The 21,126-nt window shown below is 37.0% G+C and overlaps 1 pseudogene; it reads left to right on the top strand.

Annotated features, from left to right (window-relative positions):
* Positions 1–911: 911 nt before the first annotated feature.
* On the top strand, positions 912–21,126 carry LOC137259492 (histone-lysine N-methyltransferase PRDM9-like; annotated as a pseudogene).

Here is a 21,126-nt window from a genome sequence, read left to right as displayed (position 1 = left end):
GTAGGTTCCTCATGTTCAAGACCGAAAACGAGTTAATCTTCGAGCCCTGTTATTTGTTAGCAGAAATTAAACAAGATCACACTATTTCCGTCTGTTAATTGTCAGCTTTTATAAGAAAGGTTAATATTGCTTTTAACTAGGAATGTTACTCGGTGCCATTTATGGAACCTGTCTTTAGTTTTTAAAATCATAATTCAAAGGGCAAAGTTGCACTGATGGGCTGTGATTAACCACCGCATTTAAGATGTGTCACGTGAGCGTGACGCGGGAAATTGGTTACCGGAAGTGCCAATGTCGTCTGCTGCTCTGTACTGGCATTGGCTTTCTGTTGCGCTATCAATTCTTAAACGAAAGTTTGCGAGAGGGTGTGACTGAGCACCCAGTTATCTGTTTCGAATGAGAGACAACTGCTAAGAGAACGCAGAAAATCTTTAGTCGTGCTATTGATCTGGATTTGATCGATTGCTCTCGGTAAGTTTAAGATAACTTTGTGATATTCTGGCATTGGGCATTTGTGCTATGGCAGATTTCAGAACAGTACTTTGGCAACATGAGCAGGGATTTGTTATGGAGAATTTTGACGGTGGTCGATTTTCAGGATTATTAGCCATTTTCTGAATCTAGAAAGGGCCATTGCTTTGTATCAGTAGTAAACTTTAAAATTTTAGTTGGCCATTTTCTATTCTAAATGGCCCCTGCCTTTCCCAGTCCCTGTAAAGGTGTTTCTGAAAGTACTGGCAACACTGCCGTAACCATGTTGCCTGTTAGTACTCGGTGCTGGCTTCTGCCTTTCGATTTTGTGTAATAACCAAATGTAATTATGTTTGTTATGTATGATCTACGTTGAAACAAGGATCTTCATGTTCACTTTTCAGGTTGCGACTTTTGACTTTGAGTATCGAACTTCCGTCATGGACATACCAGTAAGTAAATAACTTCTGCTGAAGCCTCTTTAGATTTTGTTAATATACGCCATCGGGGATTAGGATAGGGAACTTTGGCAATGGGCCATTTTAATTTTTAGCATTATTAGTCATTTTCCGAATTTTGAAGGGGCCACTGCCTTTGTATCAATAGAAAACCTAAAAATTTTGATGTACCATTTTTTTTTTGCCCTGCTTTTCTCAATCCCAGGCCCATGTTACTTGTTGGGCACTAATCGGATTCTGTTATTGGTTACAGGTATAATTTTGAATTACTTAGTTTATTTGCATGAAATTGCTTGTGGAAGTAATTTACAGACTTCATTAGAAAGCTGCTTCGTTGACTAAAACCAAGATCAGAATTGATGAATTGAAGCCATTATCCTCGGGTCATGGGTTTTCGGATGAGAAAGACCATGACAGTTGGTTGCTTTTTCGATGATATTATGAACAATTGTGAAACATGTCACCAACTTAATCAGTGTATGAAACTCCTGAATAAAGGTAGGAAGCCCACTGGTCTGATAAGTGAAAATGCTGCTGGCATTGTAACCAGACCTGTATTCAAAAGTAGGGCTGGCTGGAAAGGTGTTAAGATACTATTTTCAAAGAATTACTTATAGTGAGGTAGATTTAAACATATCCCTGTTGATTCATTTAGTGTCAGTGCCATGTAAATGAGACAAACAGGCAAAGTCAGGAAGGTCAGTATCTTTGGCAAGAGTGGTCTCTACATGTTCTTCATGCTGTTAGCACTCCTTGTGGAAAGTAAACATGCGCAACAGTAAATTTAACAAAAAACGACTTGGTCACTGAGAGCATTCTTAACACCAGGGAGACTGTTGTAGATTATCCCTGTTTAGACCAATCATGTTTAGTGTTGGATGAAAGGGTAGGCTGATCTGTAGAAATTATGGTTTGATTGATCATAAACTATACATACAGTTACATACATTGTCTAGCTACCACAATTGTAAACTATTTTCAATCAATCATAGTCAGTGACATGGTGAAATATATACCCATGGAACATGTATTGGCCCACAGGGCTGACTATAAAATCAGGTTGTAAGCCTGCTGTGTATTTTATACACCTGACTTAATAAAGACAAATTTATCTAATGTTTGCCGTGGTGCATACAAATTTAGTAGTGATGGTGCCATGGGAGGGAGTCCTGGACATACATTTAGGAGGTGGCTTCAAATGTGATTGCTTAATAATGACAACAAAAGGACAAGGCTAAGGAAATGACTATATTCAATCAGCAATGAGCAGTTAACTGGCAAATATTTAACTAAGTAGTTTTGAAACAACAGCAAATGAACTTAAACTGAATTAAGGGCCCAGTAGCATTGACACAACAATTGCATTGCTTAAAGCAGCATAAAACTATACTCCCTCATTGAAACTGGCAAAAAATACAACCAGAGTTAGTGTCAGTGTCACTAACAGACTATGTCAAAAAACTTACATATTCAGGAAAATTCTTATACTTCTTATAAAGAAAAAAAATTCTGACCAAGAGATTCATACTTAGCTGGATTGATGTTCATGAAGTCAATCACTTGATTGCGTAGTCCATACTTGATTGTTCATAGCTGGAACGTTAAATGATGCCTGTGACCTGAAACAGCACACTTCAGAATGAACTCTTTGGCAGGCTATGTTTTTATATTGAATAAACTGAACAAAACTTAGTTTCTTTTGGATGCATCCAGTTCTGCTATTATGCACACATATCAGCACTGGTTTGTTGCATTGTAGTCAAATATAAACAGATTGATCCTTTATTCTGTATGAAGTACATGTACAGTGTTCATGATGTTTTTTTCAAAGTAACAGGACATTGGGTCCTGTAAGTTTCAGATGTCTGTCTGACCCACTGAAAATTCACAGGACCCACAGAATAAACATTTCAGATTTGACATTTCTTATAATTGGCATTGAAATTATTAACATTATATGATGATAAACATAAGATTTCTAAACAGCAAACAAGTGTCACTTGCTACAAATAACAACTTATTAACACTGCATGTATGGGTGTAGCATGGTGTGGACTTGTCCCACAGATGACATCCTTACCTTGTCAGCTTGATGATGTTTTCAGGATTTTCAAGTAGTAAGCTAATAGCTAGTAGTCTTATCTGAAGTGGGAATAATTAGTGTCATATCTGTGAAGCAGGGTCCAAAAAGCTGATTCTGAACAGGTCCAGATAAATCCCTGTTTTAGCAATATAGTTGTATTATCTTCATGAATTTAAAAAAGAAAAATGATTCAAGATGAAAATTAAAATAAGAGTTCTTAAGAGAAAAAAAAAATCAAACCATGATCAAGAGTTAAATATGAAAATAGATTTCTATGTATTGTGGCATCCTCCACTACAGCAGAAAGTGACAGAATCATCACTTCATGAGTGAAAAACATATTTAGTGAAATAGAGATGTTCGGTCTCATATTATATGTATGTCAGAGTTAATTTTACCTACCATGATGTTCCTGGGCTTGATTTAGTGCTCTGTAACTTGCATTGGTGCAACCGAATATTACAAAGTGCAATTTACTCATTAATCTAACTTGTACAGGGTGAAAATCAATTTCTTAGCGGGAAAACTTCTGAATATAACATCTAAATATACTGAACCACAAAAGAAATGTCATGTCAAAACCAAATGCAAAATGGTGTTTTTATTTTGATTGTATCATTTTTGTTAACATGGTGTTCAATCCAGATTGACAGTTATTACCAACATCAGTGTGGTTTCTGATGAAAATGCAATTTTGACTGAACGCACCTAAAGAGGCAGACATGGTAAAAGGTTTCATGGGTCATTTATGAAAATGAAAATGCATGTGCATATCGTGACAACCCTACCATTGAAAGAAATTCCCAAACTTGCTTGAACTATGTTTTGACAAAATCGCCATGACACAAATTACGAGAGACCAGAGGGACAAACTCTTCAGACAGTTGCAAGTTGGCCAAAATGTTACGATTTAAGTCCAATAGAACACCATTTGGGACGAGATTTAAAGTAGACTGAATGACCTCCAACCAAAGCTGACAACTGCAGCTGGACTTGATTAGGTACTTCGCAGTGCATGGACCCAAGAGCAAATGGCCTTCACCAACCAGCTAATTCATTCCAAGTACAGATGATTCATGTCCATGGAGACCATTCACAATAATGTCATAGGGGTATCTTAGTGATACCATTTCGGGTGATTTTGTTTGTGTGAACTCTTAGGTGTGATTTCCACAAATGTGTTGACAATAATTGTCACGTTTGAGCTCAATCCTCTGTTTATATTGCTACTGAGAGTCAATGCTTCAAGAAACCACTATCAGTGCAACATTTTTTTTTTGTGGTTCAGTATATTTGCATCTATGTATTGCAGCAAAAGCAGTGCAGCTAGATTTACTGGTGAGATGAGGTTTTTATCTTTAGTCGCTCCAGGTGCAAGTAGGTTAACATCTCTTAAATCGAGCCCAGTGTTTATTTGAATTGCTTACACTTCAGATCCTTCCAGCTTTGCACAGAGATGGTGAGAGTCCCATTGACTACAAGGCTATAATGAAGAAAAAAGTTTGTGATGATATCGATCAGTTCTTCACCAAGGCAGAACTGAGCACCTTGTCGGATTATGAAAAGTTGCGACTACGAAATATGAGGAAAAACTATGAGATGATGGCTGAATTAGGTATTATACGTTATTTGGTGTTGTTTTATTAGATTCCATCTTATAGATGAAGGATTATAGGGTAATTCATTACACAGGAACCTTACTCTGTCAGTATCAAAATAAAAGTGTTTTATAGGAGAATATGAGGAGAAACTATGAGATGATTTAGGTATTATACATTATTGGATGATGTTTTATTAGATTCCATATTTAAGATGAAGGATTACAGCATTCATTACACAGCAACCTTACTTTGTCAGCATCAAAATAATGTGTTTGATACTGTAGCAATAAGCTTTCTTCTTTAACATTTGCCAGGGTGTGATTTGATTTTGTTGAACAAAAACCAAACCACCCAGCAATATTCCAGTTCTATGGTGGCGGCCTGTAAATAATCGAGTCTGGACCAGACAATCCAGTGATCAACAACATGAGCATTGATCTGCGCATTTAGGAACTGATGATGTGTCAACCAAGTCAGCTAGCCTTACGACAAGCATAGTCGCCCTTTAGTTTTATGGCAAGCATGGGTTGCTGAAGGCCTGTTCTACCCAGAGACCTTCACTGGTCAATCAGCATGATGAAAACCACAAAAATGGGGTAACAAATACAGTGGAAGTTGTCTTACTTGGACCCTAAGTAACTCTGTTTTCTATATAAATCGGACCAAATTGTTGGTCCCGGCAGAAGTTAAGTAAGTTATCATTACATGTAGGCTAACTAATTCGGACTTCATGTAACTCGGATTTCGGACTGAAATCACCGCCCTTCAAGGTAATTTACTATGAAAACATCGCTACTGTGTATTACAATACGTGTTTTGACAAATGGGGACATCATACTGTGACAATGAACATTCATTCACTCTGCATTGGTTGATGCATGTCACAGTTTGTCAGTTTTATATTTGGATGTTCATGATGTTAATCACTGCTTTGTCTTCATTATTACTATTACTATTATTATTATTTGCCATTACCCAGCTGGAGTGTGGTGTTAAACACCAAACATCAGGGGAAAACTAGGGTTTTTTAACATTGGCAAAATGTGTCCATGGTCCAAAGGACCAATACAGGAAAGGGTCTTCTGATTTTAGTGAATCTCCACTGGAAACATTATAAAAGTGATGAAACATGGTTTTAAATGGTGTTGCTTCATCCTGAGGAAATGGCAATAAGGGAAGGCTTATTTAAGGGTGTGTTTCTTTATCACTCCATTCAAAAAGCTTGCTTCTGCTTCTAAAACATGGAGTTATTGTGATTCCCATACAAGCCACAGGAAGTCATTGGTCCTTTGAAAAGGGTTCACAAAATATTCTTTATTGTCGAATTTCCTAGTAAAATTCACTTTTACTTTCCTTTGGTCAGGTTTACCAGTCATCAAACCTGACTTCATGCGAGGACCCAAAGGCAAGAAGCGAGTAAAGAAAGTTGTTGAGGACTCTGATAGTGATGAGGAATGGATACCAGCATCACAGAGGAAAAGTAGCCGAGGTGGGTGGACAAGGTTTAGAAAAAAAAAAATGAAGCATCAGGGTTCGAAATCGATATTGGTGTGCGACCTTGAGACTTGAGAAATTTAGATATGATTCAGGATTCAGGACTAGTGATGATTACAATATTTTTTAAAAAATTGGTTGCTTAGTGCATAGTGTGTCCTTGAAACTCCATGAAAGTGTCTTGGAGTTAAAAAGATACTCACAAGATGGTAATTGCGGTATGTTGTAATGCTACATTGTTGGTATAGGTTCAACCATGCGGTAGTTGTAATTGTAATATCTTCTTGATTTGTGTGTACTCGGATGGGAATAAGATAAGTCAGGAATTATTAACAATGTTTATTTAGTGTTACTTTCTAACGATGATAGTGGGATATCAATGAGTAATGATAGATTTTAGTATTGATTTGTTTGTATCTGTCATGTCGAACACTCCAGCTGTCCAGCCAGTGGCTACATTCAGGTATCCTGTCAAAGAGGAGCCAAAAAAGAAAAAAGTGAAGCAGGTGAAAAAAGTCCCATGTGTCAAGGTAAGTCCTGTGCTGTTTCCCTCAAATGTCCAGTGAAATTAGCAAATTTCTTTTCAGAGGTACAGATCAGCCGCACACCTGAGTAAATTATGTTATGATATTGGTGTGAAAACGCAGCTCCTATTAAGCCTATTGCAAGTATGCTTAAATTTTTGTAAGTACTCAATAAATTTGATCTTGCATGCGTTCACAACATTGTCAAATATTAGTTCGCATACTGTTGGATAGATAGCATGACTGAGGTATATTGAGAGGTTCTATTTCAACACTTGAATGTGGCAACTTGCAGTATTTCTTATTGTTTTTCATGTTATAGATCAAATATGAAAACAAACGTGTAAACCAAAATTTAAAATTTAATGTATTTTACAATGGAAAATGGTAAAATACCCAATTGAGTTTGAGTGAGATGGCTGCAGTTGGTTACTCAGTGGAAAATGAGGATACCCAGTTCATAACTCAACCCTAAAAGATATCTGTAGCCCTTTTTGGAAATAGGTATTTTGCAGTATATCAGTAAAACAGACATGAGAATTATCTGTGAATCCGCAGATTTCTGTGTTTTTGGTGTCATTTTGACCATTTCTGAGATGATATAAATTTGCAATAAAACTTTGAGGTGGGGTGAGGGGGTGTAATGTCGAAAGGGAAGCGCCATTTGTGAATCACGGAAATGTTTGCTAACTGTGTGTGAAGTTTATATTTCTAATGTGGAGAGCGAAACCTGTGCCATGTGTTGAGTTTCTGAACCCCAGTTCTTAGTATATGGCACAATCACTAACCTGTTCTAGTGGTAATGTATAAGGAGTGAATTGCCATACCTTTGGGTTTGTGGTGAGCAGCATTTTAGCGGGAAAATGGCTACCATTATCTAGCGAGGTGAAAATGATGATCGTCTAAAAGACATTGACTCGTCTGGCAATTGACTCATCTGGACCAGTTTGAGTTTTCAGTGGATTTTTTTTTTACAATTTTTCATTCTCATGTCTGGTATAAACATGCGGTCATGAGGTCAAATAAAAGAAAAAGTGTTATGATTCCGATTACATAAATTAATTCTAGGTATGTAGGGGTTTTTATATTATGTATTTTTTTAAGAAGTAAAGAACAAACTTATAACACATTTGTAAATGTGTAATTGTTTATTAAATCAATCGACCATCCTGTCAACATTCACTGTCTGAATGACCCGTGTCGATAGGGCTCTTAGAAAACCAGTCGAAGTAAGCTTAGCCCCTGTGTTGATCTTTTACACTCCTACATGGAGTCTAACAAAATCTAGTAGGAGGTCACATCACATAACCATTGAACAACCTATGACCATCCAATCAAATGCAAGATGTCTAAATGGATTCAACCAATCAGAACGGCTACTGTTTAGGGTTTGTTGGGACTTGCTAAAATACACCAGTCACTGACAATGATCTCTCAGCAAACGAAAATCTGTATATAACACTGATAGTTTAACTCCAGTATATATGCTTACTGGTTTCTGTTGACATGGTTACCATTAGCTTTATATCTCCACAAGCTGACATCCTTGAATATTGTGAAAAACGCTAATTTTCAGCGACTGTTAGCCACTGTTGTGACATGCTCGATGTGCATCACACAGAACCAGTCTGAAGGAAAATAGCATTCGGAAGCGTTGAGGTACAAACCTTTGCATGGGTAAAAGTTAAATGGTATGCAATTGATAAGCTGTGCTCTGATTGGTCAATCTCAAAGTTTACCGTATATATACCGGCATATAATGCGACCTCCCTCTACACCCCTTCAAAATCGAGGATTAATCATATATAATGATGTGTATAATGCAACCATGGATGAAACACATCCCAGCACCAATAAAGAAGTGTTTTGTCATGTGTTGTTGTTTTTATACAAAGGTTTGTGGAGCGTATTACACCAAAACAACAGCACATTACCAGCACACATCCAATAAATACGAGTTTGTCTTGCGTTGTTGTTTTTTCTAGCTTTGACGGGTGTATACCAGTAACCCCAAAACAAGTTGCCATTTTGTGTTCAAACGGTGCGACGCGAAATTGACACCTGTAAGATATAAGCAAAGTTGAAGTACAAGTTTCAAGTCATTTACTTTGTACAGTTATGTGACATTGATGTAGCAGAATTACAGGTCAGCTGCCGTGAATCCATCAAATTCAGTGTCGGACTCATCAGTGACTCCCATCTTATTTCGGTTTCACACTTAGCGTGTTTATTCAGCAATCACCAATACACATGTTCTCCAACACTTGTTAATTCAACTTGTGAAACAATGGGACCTGATTTCTGCTTCACCTGTTTGTTAGGTCACTTGTGCTGTAGGGACCATCTCCAGCAAACAAAAGGCCTTAGTGTTTAACTTCCAGGTAAACATATTTGTGAAAGAGAAAGCAATATTATACGAGACTATTACGAGTCTTGCTATTGGCTGTTAGCATTCACATGTAGTCTTAAGCTTGTGAGTGAATCGGGAAGCTCCTTGGCATGTGCTTACCTGCTTGTCTTTATTACTGATATTGACTTGCAGGACTCAAGATGGCTGCAATGGCGTATTACATTTAAGTACTAAATGGGTCAAATTCACATTGAAAACTGTAAATACTTACTGGGTTACATTATACTGTGTAATTGTCAGAAGAATATGTGTTTTGTAGTAGAATTAACCAATTGGACAGTTTTCTTACATGGAATAATTAACTTGGAGCAGTTTCATTGGGAAACGATTCTGTGTTTAAATAATGTTCTTTTTGGAACATTATTCATGCAAAACTGTAACATCTTAAGAACACCAACGAAAAAGGAATATAGTATGATAGTTAAGGAAACATGCTTGTTTTACTGCTTACTCTCAAAACAAAATAATTTTGTTTTGTTTCCAAAATGATGACATTACTGAGGAGGTCATGAAATAAGTAGGATGAAAAACATTTGATCCAACAGTACATTCTGGCCAGTGAAAATATAATGGTCTCTGGCCATTCTAGTGACCCAAAATAATAATATTTAGCATGGTGAGAAACTTGTTTTGATTTGCTTGTTTCCAAAATTGTGATCTGCTGCTTTTTCACATGGTTTCATATTGTAACTTGAAAATAGCTACAAAAAATTGCAGTCTCTCTTTTGCCCTGAAAGCTTGACTTACATGGGTATAGGATTTTACCTGAACTATTGATGTATACAGAAGTAAATGTTGCAGACAGCTGTTAAACCAGTAGCCACTGAGACTGTCAGCACCCCCTACCCACTTCGACCGAGACCTGGTTTGAACTACATGAGGATGGAAGGCCCCGATGATGATCATTTTCTTTGTGAGTTTCACTGCTCACCATGAGCAGTGACATTACTTAAGCAGTGCATACAAAGAAACATTTGCAAACTGAGTTTTAATTCCTTCATTGTAACCAATGTAAAAGAAATATGTCGAATGTTTTCTTATGTGTCTTACGTTTTGTGGATGAAAACCTGAAGTTTGAAACTTGAAAATGCATACTTTACATGTTGCAATGCTCAAAAGTTCAGGACCATGGGATGTGTCCACGTTAATCTTCCATATCATGTTCTTTGCGTATCTCAACTAATATTTGTAATTTAGTTTATTAATTTTTCTCAAAATGTCATTCAATAATGTTTATCAGAGGCCCAGGTAAGATGCATTTTTGGGTGAAACTTGCATAAAAGCTCAGGTTTATGTTAATCTCTTGTCAGTCCAATACTTACTTTACCTTATTCAATCACAAACATACTGCACTCAAAACAAAGTATGGTTGAAAGAAAATGGGTATCTATATACAATTTGTTTAGATTAAAGTCACATTTATTAGATGATAACATGTCAACAATTGTTTTCCCCAATGGGGAAAGCGAGATTTCACAAGATCAGATCTCAGTCTTTCATGATGTATTTTTATCTAGTAAACTTTGCCGTTGAAGGTCACATGTAACACAAGACACAAATTTGCAGATTCTGATACCTTTTCGGTATGGACTTACAGAAACAAGTCATCAAAAATGCAAGTTCAACTTGTAAAGTTGAAAGATAGTGCAGTGAAAAAATGGCCGCAAAATTGCAGTTGAAACAATTCACAAATTTTCCCACAGCGCTGGGGGGAGGGGCAAGTGGTTACACCACACCTGCTACACTGTGCCCTTAGTGCATGCCAGTGATTAGTTTTGCAGAACTGAAACCAGGAAACTAGTACAAACACAGAAAGTGATGCAAGGATTGTCAATACAATTGAAGTTGGAGAACAAGAGATGTTTATGTGATCTTGGGTCTTCAGTAATAAATATACACTGGTCCCATACATACAGATTTGCAAACCAGGTTTTCTAGAGAATGCAGCATTGGCATTAATACATGTCTATGGAAACGGAAAAGGGGATTGGGAATGGCAGGGGCCATATGCCATTTTGCACATCAGAATAAAAATAATAGCCCATAAACATTTTGAAGTTGATTATCGAAACAAGGACAGTGGCCCATTCTAAATTCAGAAAATGTCTGATAATCCTGAAAATGGCCCATTGTCAAAGTTCTCTTCCCAGATCCCAGCAAGCTGTCTTTGTCGCTGACAAAACTCAGTGTCTGTTTTATTGACACCTAGGTGTCTGCCTCCATTTCCAAATGACAGTAGGCAATACACAATATCAGTCATTGACCACATGCGATTTGAATTCAACAAGTATCGGATTATGTACCACAAACAGAATACATTGATTTATGGCTCATGCACCTGTCTCTGTCACATCATGTAATTACAGCGAAGCAGGTGTGAAACTTGTACACATTTCCCCGAATGACTGGATCGGACAGAAACTGTTGCAAACTCAAATTGTCAGATTCAAGTTCTGCCTTGTACTTGAATGAACAACTGTTTCCAGACATGCAGCAGTTCACCATCTCAATATACGCTGATTGGATCAAACAGAAATGCATGTATATACAAAAAACAACATCTCTCTAAACATCATTTATGGATAACAGCTTCTTCTATTGTCTATGATGTGGCATTTCTGTGTGGATTCTTATACCATTATCACTTATGCTTGACAGTGGTATATGAATCCATACTGAAACGTTGCATCATATACAATGAAAGAATATGTTATCCATAAACAAATCTTTCTTTCCTATTACTCGCCATTCTTCTGAAATGTCAGTCAAACAGATCATTGCTATATACACACAATGATCCTTCTGCGTATTGGCAAATGAAGCAGTTGATGAAAAGTCTTCGTTACACATAAGTGCACGCCCAAAAAAAGTGCACACACCCAACTGCTCAAACCAGGTTTGTTCTTTTTTTAATTTTATTTATTTATTTATTTATTTATTTATTTATTTATTTATTTATTTATTTATTTATTTATTTGCATGTAGTATTGCATGTCACCTTTAACAATAATATAATATAAAAAAAAATATGATAATAGTGTTTCTGTCTTTATGTGAATAATCTGTTTCAGAAGGTTCATTCAAACTTGCATTCATTAGTGTAGACATTTTGTACCTGTAGAGATGTTATCAGTTAGCTGTTTGCTTATTAGCATGATTGGCTGATTTGCCCATGCCTTAGCTTTTGCTAAATCAGGGATTAGGATAGAAAGCTTTGCCTTGAGCCATTCTCAGGATTGCTAGCCATTTTATGAATCAATGTATCAATGGTAAATTTCAGCATTTTACAAGGCCATTTTTTATTCTAATGCACAAAATGGTGCAAGGTCCCTGCCTTTCCAAATCCCTGCTAAAATTTGATCATTATGAGGACTCACTCATCTCACGGGGGACTATGTATTCAGCAGCGTCTGTACATACGTACATACATCCTGTTTCTTGTTAACGCAATATGTCAAGAACTGTTGTACCCAATGTCTTCAATTTTAGTGACAGGCCTACATTGGGGGATTATGCAGACCAGGAAGTTGATTGGTCTTAACCTAATTTTCATGAACAGTTATATCCAATTTCTTCAAATTTGGTGACAACCTACTCTTGGGGATTGTGCAGACAGCAGCAGAAATTTTTTTTTACCTTGGCCTTATTTTCATGGTCTACGACTCCTTGACCACTCTGTAAACTCTTGTTAAAGCGATATCTCGTGAACTGGAGTACCGAATATCTTCAAATTTGGTGACAGCCTACATTGGGGAATTAGGCAGACACCAGTCGATTTGAGTGACCTTGATCTCATTTCAGTAGGACCACAACATTTTGCCACCTTTTTGAACTTATGTTAACGCAATATTCCATAAAACGTTGCAACCACTATCCTCGATTTCGTCGACAGCCTACTTTGGGTTATATCCAGACACCAGTCATCTCAAGCATCTTGTGTGTGAGCAAAAAGTGAAAAGTAGTGGATGTGTTATAACTATTCAGGCATTGGGAAAGGCAGGGGCCATGGGCCATTTTGCACATTGCAATGAAAATGACCTTTCAAATTTGGAAGTTTACTATTGATACAAGGGCAGGGGCCCATTCTATATTCAGAAAATGGCTAATAATCCTGAAAATGGACCATTGTCAAAGTTCTAATTCCCAATTTCTGACTATTTCACATTGCCATGTTAGTGGCAAACACTTGTTTTGCTCGTAATGGAGAAAGAAAACAGTGTTGACTTTACTACTTTAGGGCATCTTTAATTATTTAAACTTTATTCCACTCTTAACCAACACCAATAGATCATCAGTTTTTGAACTTAGAATTATGTTACAGATTGTGAAGAATGCAACAAGGAGTATGAAGGAGATTGTCCTGTTCATGGACCACTAGTAGTCATCTTAGACACTCAGGTTTGTACAGACAGTGAAGTCTATTGTATATAATGCTGATAAGACAGATTTTGAAGATCTAAATATTGAAATGGCACAGAAAATCTTCCCAGTTTGGTGTGAAGAACAACAAAAAGTTTGCAAATAAGACACAGGCTGATCCATTTCAGAGAAAATGCTATTAATTTGACCAACTCACATTAATCAAAATAAATTTTTGCTCCCCACCAAACCTTTCTGAGGGTATCCGTAGTGTCATAGCTTAACATGGTTATGGTCATTTTGAATGACAGTGGACAATACAGGCAGTCCCATTTTGGATGATAACATAGTTTATGGGTCCTGGATGTAAATGAATGGGAATTCTTCTGGCAAGTTGTGATAGTACTCAAGAAATCCAGCTCTGATGTCTACAGATTTATGTATTACTGATTTCTTGAATAATTGTTGCGATGTTTTAAGTTCAATTGAATCATTAAAGGGTATAGCCACACTTTTTTCACAATGCCACACTTTAAATTATCCCTTCAAAAAAAAAGTTGGAAGGGATTAGCCATTGTGAAGGTTCCGTTTTTTCATATTGGATATGTGTTTCATGTGTTCTGTGCAAAACGAAACTGATTATTGAACAAGATTAGAAATAATGATTTATCTTGTCTGTGAGAATCTGTGTTAGCAGTGTTTGGGCTGTCACCTACTCCTTTACACCTATTATACCATGCTTTAGTCAGTTCAGAAATAATATGATGTGTTTGGTAAGATAAATACATTTTTCACTAGGTCCATGGGTTGATGCACAGGTAAACTGTAGCACAAATCAAAGGCACACTCCTGTTTCCTCACTTGACATGAACATTTCATGTGAGTAATTGTTCAACATGGGGTTGGAGATGTGAGAGCACAACCCAGTGACGTAATGGGTGTATGCCTTTGATGGTGGCAATATTTTACTTTGACATGAAAAATATCTTTCAGATCAAAGCGAGGAAAGTACATTGCCAACCTTCGCTTGCTTTGCTCGCATCTAAGAAGACTGGTCATTTTCTCTATGCTGCGCAACCACATTTACACTACAGTTTTCCTGCTTGTACCTTCTGTTTCTTTATGTTCCCCTCAACCTTTAGGGGCAGGGAATGCAAACAGAGAGGGTACTTAAACAAGTTATTATATACATTTCCAGTTCTCATGGAAATAGTTGTATATTCAGATGGAGGGATTAATAGTGCATTTTCTGGTAAAATAGCGATCATTTTCTCCCAGACATATTCATTGTAACCTTAAAGGTCATGTGCACCGTAAAACACAACTTTACAGATTCTGGTACCTTTTGGTATGCACTTACCGAAACAAATCGGAAGCTGTCGTTACACTTTAGTGCACACCCATCTGCTAGGACTGGGTTCGGTCTCCCGAGGGCTTCGTTTCAAGGGAAGTAAGCCAAAGTACAAAATATTGCACTTTCAAATTGTGATTGTACGCTTATAATTTTGTTAATGTATTTTTTACAAGCAGCAATGTATATTATGTGTCATGAATAATTGATAACCTGTGTTTTAATTATGTTTGAGTTTTTGGTTGCATGTGACCTTTAATAAAGCAGGATTAAAGCGTAGCTGTTTGGTATATTGTTAGTTACATATGTTACATGAACAAGACCATCTCCATTGAGGCCTTTCACATATTTTGATTCCAGAAATAATATTGTCCCTACTGCAAAGTGGAGGGGGATAATGTTTTGATCTCTGTCTGTCCTCCTGTCCCAGATGACGGGGATAGATTTTCTCAGAAACCAGTATGGATAGTGAAATCTAATTTGATGTGTGTCTTCGGGACATAAATGCCTTGACAGAGTTTGAAAACGGAAACTATATTTCCATCCTTCTGTCTTTCATTTTCCTTTTCTATTTCTCATAACCTATTTCATGGCATTTTTATAAGAGTCTTGAGGCATCATTTTTCTATCTGATTTCTGTAATATATTATTCTGGGGTAATAAATACTTAATGTGTGATGTTCTTGCTTCCGAATGCAGGTTTTGTCTCCAAGCAAGAAGAGTGAACGAGCTGAAAAGACACTTCCACCAGGTCTGGAGATTAAAAAATCCTCGATCCCAGATGCTGGTCTCGGAGTGTTTGCCACCACTGACTTCCAAGCACGCACAAGATTTGGTCCGTATGAGGGAGACCTGATTAAAGATGCTGATGTGGCACACAACTCTGGATACTGCTGGCAGGTAATGAACCAGAGACAAGATGTGCCTTAAGTCTCTATAGGCAGTACTTCCAGTGCTGAGCTGGTTTCTGGCTCCATTTTACGATTTTCTTGTGCACTAAGAGATTAATTGATTTTGGAAGTAGTTAGTAACTAGTTTTAAAATTTGGAGACTAGTATCTGTTATCCAAATGCAGAACTGTGAATGATAATTTGCAGTTTGATTTTGTAACTTTTTTTAAATAATGGTCAAGCACTTCACGTATACATTCAAAAGACCTTTAACAACTATGACTTGATCTTCTATCTCAAAATAATGAACTTGTGGTCAAATGTAACAACACGATTATACCCCTGCTACGAAATAACAGGGTGTATAGCGTTCATTCCATCCTTTCGTCCTGAAACTTTGTCCAGAACATGTCTCTTAAAGTTTACATGCCAGGTTCACCAAACTTCACACACAATGTTAATCATGACCCATTGATACACCTTTGCTATTTGAAAGGTTTTTCAGAATTTTTTATTGATGTTGCCATAAATTATTGCTGTCATCTGTACATAGCAAAACTGTTATCTAACATGGACATGTACATAAAGTTACATAGTCCTTTTTTTGTTTGTTTGCTTGTTTTTTTTCAGTGTTATAAATTTGCATGATGCATTTTACCTAACTTTTGAAATGAAAATTTATTTCTTTATTTTTACACACACACGTGTGCATGTGTGTGTGATTGTTCTTTGTAGTTTTGATTGAGTAAGAAGTAGTTTCACTCTTATTCTCATTTTTAAGAGCTCAAAAAGGTTTTGCTTATTTATAGAAAATTGTCTGGACATTATGTCTTTGATCCCATTTGAAGTGTCACTTATTGTTTCATAACTATTATTATGTAGTAGTATTGAATTTCCAATATCCAGGACCTCTCTCATTAGGCTGATAAGAATTCTAATGATATGCATGAATGATCTGATTTGTAACTAAAACATATTGATGGAGATTTGGTCAAGGACAGATCATCTTCTGAAATCAGTCAGGTCTACTTTGTTTAAGGGGATTTGTTTAGCACCATGTATATTGCATTTTATCATGGTGGAGTATCCTCCATGGATCAACTAACCCTAAATTTTCTTCATTTCCTGTATTGCTGTATCGGATAGAGGGTTATTTCAAGGAGAAAGTTTTGTGAGCTGCTGATCCTTGTAACATTCTATAAATATGTCAACATCAGTAGTCTTTTCCATGTCCCTAAGTGGGAAGTATTTCAGCTGTGCTCACTTCTTCACTTTTTAATTATTTCTCGATAGAAGTTTTGAATGTTTCTGCTGAGAAAAGTGTCAGCCTAATTCAAAATAGATGCACAAATATGATTGTGATCAATTTGTCAGGAAAAATGTTGTAGTAAAAGCTGTCATGTGAGCAGGTTTACTTTTCAAACCCTGTATAGTCGTGTTGAAAAATCACCTTCACAGAAATTATGCAGATGTTATAATATGTCGTCCCCATAATTTCATTCAAATCTAAATGTGACAGTATTTGTTTTTTGTTACACGTTTGTCTTGTATGATATTGATAGCTGATGTGTTTCAGATCTGTGTAGATGGTCGTGGTTCTCACTTTGTGGATGCTGCCAATATGGAAACTGCCAACTGGATGAGATTTGTGAACTGCGCACGGACAGAGGATGAACAGAATGTGACAGCATATCAGTACGAGGGAAGCATATATTATCGATCATACAAGCCAATCTTACCAGGTGAACTTACAGATCCAAATAATCTATTCTGCATTTCATTGAATTTTGACATATTGAGCATTTATTGAAATGGCACATATTGTCATATATTTGAACTAACAGAAGATTGAGTTAATAATTGTTATTACGTCACAAAACGAAATGTAGAACACTAATTGTTGCTTATCTTAAACATAACCAAACCAGAAGAGATCAATTATTTCCCAAAAGATTATTGATTTGTTTATAGGATACATATTGTATATAGGTCCTATTTGTAGCATAGTAGTGAAGTTAGAAGAAATTACAGCAGCTGTTTTTGTTTTTTAATGGTAAACATTTTGTAAATGAATTTAGGTTAAACATATAAATTAAAAGGAATCATTTTTTTTCTAGCACAGAAAAATATGTTGCAGTATGATTTTTTAAAATGTATATTGCATTATACACAACCATTGGTAGTTCAATGCTGACCTATCTTTATACTGTTTATGTAACTGGAGGCTACCCTGAGCTTTATATGTAATGCCATTATGATACTGACATGGGTGTGAAACCTAAATTCACTAACCCACTAACTCTTGTGATGGTTTGTTTACATCAGGTCATGAGCTGTTGGTTTGGTACGGACAAGATTATGCACGAGACTTGGGGATAAGAAGAGAAATGAAAGTGCATCATTCAGCTATTCCAGGTAGTATTTTCTGTGGTAGGTTTTGCCAAGAAACACAACATCAGTTTTCCTCAGTAAGAATTCTTTTGAAAGAATTAAAAGAAAAACAATATTATAAAGTTTTAAAATTAGTAAATGAAACTATTTTCAATATCTTGTTTTGTATGAATGAATTCTACTCTATGTTGAGCACTACTGCAATATTTATATGTAATGGTGTATCAGCATCAGTTCCTTTGTTATGTACTAAATTGTCAGCATTGCTCATAAAATTTAGCAGCTTTAAAGTTGTCAGGGAAGTTATTATGTTTTAATGTTCATGTTTTTAACCTTACAGATACTTATCCATGTGATACCTGTTATATGAGTTTCAACTCGATTGGTTACCTCTGGAAGCACATGAAGAACAAACACGAGGGCCGAGTCACTGATCAGATCTGCACCATGGCCAAGTTGTATGGATACACTGTCAGAGATTTCACTTTCAAGATGGGTTCTGGATTCATCTTCGTACCACTCTCTACTGTAGATGGGAGAAATCAGAAAAGCAGACAAGAAAATGTAAAAACAAAACCCTCTGTTGATTTAAAGGTCCCCAAAAATACTCATAGAAATATTGAAGCTAGTAGAAATCATTTTAAATCAGTGCAACTGGCGTCATGTCTCAAATGTGGGAGAACATTTAAACATTCAGAGTCCTTAGTGAGACACAAATGTGGGACACTAGAAAGGCCTTATAAGTGTAGTGAGTGTGGGAAGGGGTTTACAGTAGCATGTAACCTGCAGAACCACATGAGATGTCACACTGGAGAGAAACCTTACAAGTGTAGTGAGTGTGGGAAGGGGTTTACAGTAGCATGTAACCTGCAGAACCACATGAGATGTCACACTGGAGAGAAACCTACAAGTGTAGTGAGTGTGGGAAGGGGTTTACAGTAGCATGTAACCTGCAGAAACACATGAGATGTCACACTGGAGAGAAACCTTACAAGTGTAGTGAGTGTGGGAAGGGGTTTACACAATCAGGTAGCCTGCAGAAACACATGAGATGTCACACTGGAGAGAAACCTTACAAGTGTAGTGAGTGTGGAAGGGGTTTACACAATCAGGTAGCCTGCAGAAACACATGAGATGTCACACTGGAGAGAAACCTTACAAGTGTAGTGAGTGTGGGAAGGGGTTTACAGAATCAGGTAGCCTGCAGAAACACATGAGATGTCACACTGGAGAGAAACCTTACAAGTGTAGTGAGTGTGGGAAGGGGTTTACACAAGCAGGTAACCTGCAGAACCACATGAGATGTCACACTGGAGAGAAACCTTACAAGTGTAGTGAGTGTGGGAAGGGGTTTACAGTAGCATGTAACCTGCAGAAACACATGAGATGTCACACTGGAGAGAAACCTTACAAGTGTAGTGAGTGTGGGAAGGGGTTTACAGTAGCATGTAACCTGCAGAACCACATGAGATGTCACACTGAGAGAAACCTTACAAGTGTAGTGAGTGTGGGAAGGGGTTTACAGAATCAGGTAGCCTGCAGAAACACATGAGATGTCACACTGGAGAGAAACCTTACAAGTGTAGTGAGTGTGGGAAGGGGTTTACAGAATCAGGTAGCCTGCAGAAACACATGAGATGTCACACTGGAGAGAAACCTTACAAGTGTAGTGAGTGTGGGAAGGGGTTTTACAGAATCAGGTAGCCTGCAGAAACACATGAGATGTCACACTGGAGAGAAACCTTACAAGTGTAGTGAGTGTGGGAAGGGGTTTACATATAGGCATTCCCTGAAGAGTCACATACAATGTCATATTTTATAAACATTTAACAGGCGTAGTGCAATATTTTAATTTAAATCTGAATTGTTTTAACCTATGTTTACACTCCACATGAAATATATCTACATATTTTTCAAATGATTGCACGAATTGTTATTTTGTACAGTCTTTTAAAGCATGCAATTTGAATTGTGATTTAATATTACCAAGCAGTTATGATGCTCCAATGAAATATTGTATTGTAAATATGTAATTATATGTCGAGATGAGAGAAATAAATATAATACATTAAATTGTATTCTGTCATCGGGATCAGAAAAACACAACAAATGATTGGCTGAGTAAAGTTTTACCCGGCGTTTTCAGCAATATCACGACGGTGGACACCAGAAATTGGGTCCCCACGTTATGGTCTAGCCATGTAGGGAGATGGGATCTGCGTGAGGAGCACTTTAACCATTCGACCCAACATCAAAAGATAAAGTTTCATTACGAAATGAGTACACTGTTCACAATTCTTTACTACATGTTTTAAAATCGGTAAGCTATTTGAATGCCTTATTATTATTTTTAACCTCCGACGGTTTGTTGGTTTACCTCTTGGTCGTGTGTACCAGTTCAGTTGGATTATGGTTAGTAAAATGTGTCAGAAAGGTGCAGGTACAGGAATTCGAATCATGAGACCGAACTCCCCGTGCAGGACGTGTTAATGTGCACCGCGGGACGACAGCCGTCTTTTCTTGCATAACTATTTTCATTTGGGTCAAAAATACGTGCTTGGATCGTTTACAGAGTAGGAAGTTTAATTCGTGCGTTTGGTATGCACCACAGGCATTTATTTTGACTGAATAAGCCAACAATCAAAACCTTGGCTCAAATGAGCGAGTGTTTTTTTTTAATTAAAGAGGGTACTTTTATACCACGCAATACTCTACATAACAAAGGTGTAAGTTCAAAGTGCGCACAAACAACGCATCTTTATCCCATTTTGATGCATTTTACAACCCAAGCTGCCTCTTGGGCAGTAGAATTTTACAGTCCATTGACAGTACCCCGTCGGGTACCCATTTTCTTCTTGGTGAAAAGAGGAAATTTTGAACGAAGTAAATTGCCAATGGTGAGACTACATTTATCGGTCAGGGATGGGGAATCTCCGATTTTATTTCAAACAAACATTTTGTAAATCTTCTGAACCCTCATTCGACTACACAATATTAAGTTTCAGCTGAAAACCGATTTTCCTGTTGCCATTCCTGTATCATGTATTGTATGCTCCTTTTAGCAGTATTCCAGCATAAGACATGCAAGAACTAA

This window comes from Haliotis asinina, chromosome 13 (assembly GCF_037392515.1).
Source record: "Haliotis asinina isolate JCU_RB_2024 chromosome 13, JCU_Hal_asi_v2, whole genome shotgun sequence".
In the NCBI taxonomy this organism is placed as follows: domain Eukaryota; kingdom Metazoa; phylum Mollusca; class Gastropoda; order Lepetellida; family Haliotidae; genus Haliotis; species Haliotis asinina.
This window is presented reverse-complemented; position numbering and strand designations above follow the sequence as displayed.